The sequence below is a fragment of the Pinus tabuliformis genome, chromosome 6, assembly GCF_031772625.1.
Source record: "Pinus tabuliformis cultivar Carrire ecotype Pingquan chromosome 6, CPIR1, whole genome shotgun sequence".
Lineage (NCBI taxonomy): Eukaryota > Viridiplantae > Streptophyta > Pinopsida > Pinales > Pinaceae > Pinus > Pinus tabuliformis.
Window position 1 is genome coordinate 488,814,436 of NC_142292.1, and position 2,976 is coordinate 488,817,411.

General features: G+C 38.9%; 1 pseudogene; it reads right to left on the minus strand.

Annotated features, from left to right (window-relative positions):
* Positions 1-1,131: 1,131 nt before the first annotated feature.
* On the minus strand, positions 1,132-2,476 carry LOC149259451 (single myb histone 4 pseudogene; annotated as a pseudogene).
* Between the last annotated feature and the right edge of the window lie 500 nt (positions 2,477-2,976).

Consider the following 2,976-nt stretch of genomic DNA (forward strand, 5'->3'; position numbering starts at 1 on the left):
AAATAATGGTTTTTAAGTCATTCAACTATTACTAGACTTGTGGATAGACAGGCATTGGTGGCCTCCAAACTCCGGATCTGTCATAGACATGCTTATGATAGCTGTTGTTAAAATAATGGTTTTTTAAAAGTCATTCAACTATTAATAATTTTCTAAACGGGGATATTGATGAATTGGAAAGTAAAGAATGTGTAGATCTTTATCAAGCCGTGTTTATCTGGAAATTATTACAATCTTCAAAGAGACTGCAAAAAATTGTAATACGAAGGTAATGTGGTTGGTTTCAACACTAAACATTCTTGAACAAACAATAAAGACAAAGAAAAATGAAGTATAAATTATAAAGAATAAATGGCTATGAAATTGCCTGCAAGGGTTGATTTCGGAGCCATATAATATTTATAGCAAACAGCACTTTCATGTGGCAAGTTAGAGAGAATTGGACCCTGAAAAAATTATCGATTTAATTAAAAATGAAAGACGTTTTTAATGCAAAAATGTCATGGCAAATATTAAGCATCATGACTTGCATGATTGGCTCACTGTCTTGTCCACTGGGATGAGAATATTATAGTGTTGAATGAATAGAATGAAAAAACAATAAATCAATGATTAATTTGCTGCAAGATGCATAATATTTGGGATCGATGCTTAATATTTGTGGAGATCCCAGCACCCAGCACCCCTTTCCATTTGGTCACATCAATACTGCAAAGCAATTCAAATGTGCAATTTCAAAATCCAAAAAAATTGTACCAGGTTTGTGCGAAAGAAGTACTGGGAAACATGACCTGACCTGTTTACGTAAGAATGGCTTAATTCATTACTGTAACTTGAAACTTCAAGAGAGAAGTGCATATATCTGATCACAACTTCTATAAGGCCAATTGATATATTACTTGCCTTCCATATTTGAGCTCATAAAGCCCTTTATACAGGGTGTTACCCGTAATGCTCTTTAAACAATGTTTTACCCTACCAGTATTTTAGCTGCCATAATGTAAGTAATAGTAATTTAACGCATCAATTACACCATATTTCCCGGTAAATTCGCTCAATGTTATTATTAAATTCTCATAAAACATTCTCTCAGAAGGGTCCACAACGTGACACAAAAACCAAAGACTTGAAAAAGCGAAACAGAAAGGACACATTTCTTGTGAAGTCAAAATGTTTATGATATCAAAAAAAAGAGACATTCATGCATAACATCAGAAAGCCGAGCACAAAATTCTGTACATGGTTGCATCCCTGAATCGCTGAAAAGGGCTTTGCATGGTGTTGGAAAGTTGGCCGCAAAAACATGATTTCATAAAGAAGCACCATCCTCGCCATATGGAGGCAAGAATTGTTCAAACACAGCAGATGCAGCTTCAAGAAACATATCTGCTTCCTCTGCCAATCTTGCAACATACTCTGCCTCTCTTGCTGCTTCTTTTGCCGCGGCAGCCATGGCCTCTGCTTCAGCCATCTTCATGGCAGCAGCCATGGAAGCTTGATTTATGGTCTCCACTGAAGTAGCATCCATGGCAGTGTAGCATAATCGCATTGCCGCATCAGCTGGATTCCGAGGTCCTGAAACTGCAGCTCTCAGTTCTTCCATATCCTTGAGCTTGTAGCTATTACGAATCTTGATTATCTTTTCCTGGGAAACTAAGCGCTTGAGCTTCGAGCCGAGCGTTCGCCTGAAACTTGGGGGCAATTGGTGCCTTTCCTCCATGAAACTCGCAATTGTGTTAACTTCTATTCCATTGGGATCTCGCAGAGCCGTGAGGGCTTCTAAGATCATGTCATCATAATCGCACCTCGGGGAATGATTTCTAGCACTTGCGGGAGTGCTCTTAGGAGAATAGGTAACAATATCTGTTGAGGAGGGTATTATTGCTTCGGATTTTATGAGCATTGCAGCACCAGGAGCTGTGGCAGAGAGAGGGGAAACTGAGGAAAGAGGCACAGCCGCAATGGATTTTACTCTGGGGGTCTTCGAACCCTGGCCACCGGCATTGACGCTCATAAGGTTTCGCCATTTGTCCTTCAAGTCCACATTGGAACGAGATGCGAGGCAGAGCGCGAACTCTGGGTCCTTGAGAATGGTCTGCCACTTGCCGGCGCCATACTTCTCCACGCCCGCCCGCAGAGCACCTTCTTCTTCTGATGTCCATTTTTGCTTCGGAGCGCCCATGGCTGATAATGGGTATCTGTGTATGTAGTTGTATATGGATTTTCCCTAGCTCTACCGCTCTGTGACCACTGCTAACATCCACCAATCCCCTGCGATTTAGGTGGGTTTCAACATTTCAACAGCTAGTTCAGCGGTTCAGACAAATGGTGTCTGAAGGTGAAGGTGAAGACCGACAAACAAGCCGAAACAAAGTAAATCTCTGCCTTCTACACCAAACCCGAGTCGGAGAGAGGGAATGCGTGACTTGCTTGCTGCAAGAGGACTTAGGTTTTCTCCATTTTCACAATGGCATCATCATAATCTTATGGCACTAGAGGGCTTTATTTATAGACCCACCATGCAATAAAATAATTAATAAATAAATTTTATTATTATTATTATTTACACTGTGGTTAAATTTATTATAACAAAATTGTCCAATTAAATTTATTATAATAAAATTGTCCAATTAGTAATAAAATTGTCCAATTAGTAATGGGATAAAATTTATTATAACAGAGTTGTCAAACTTATACGGGGATAGTCATCATTTGTTGTTATTGGTGAAGGTGATTTATCACTACTTGTCATTGGTGAGGTAGATTTATCATTGTTATTTAAAAAAACCACGTCACCTAATATTACCATGTGGTTTCATAGATTTATCACTCTTATTTAAGAAAACTACGTGACCTAAAATTACACGTTCGTGGTCTGGTAGATTTATCACTCTTATTTAAAAAAACCACGCACGTGTCACCTGATTTATCACTCTTATTTAAGAAAACCACGTCAAACCACATCACCTAAAATTA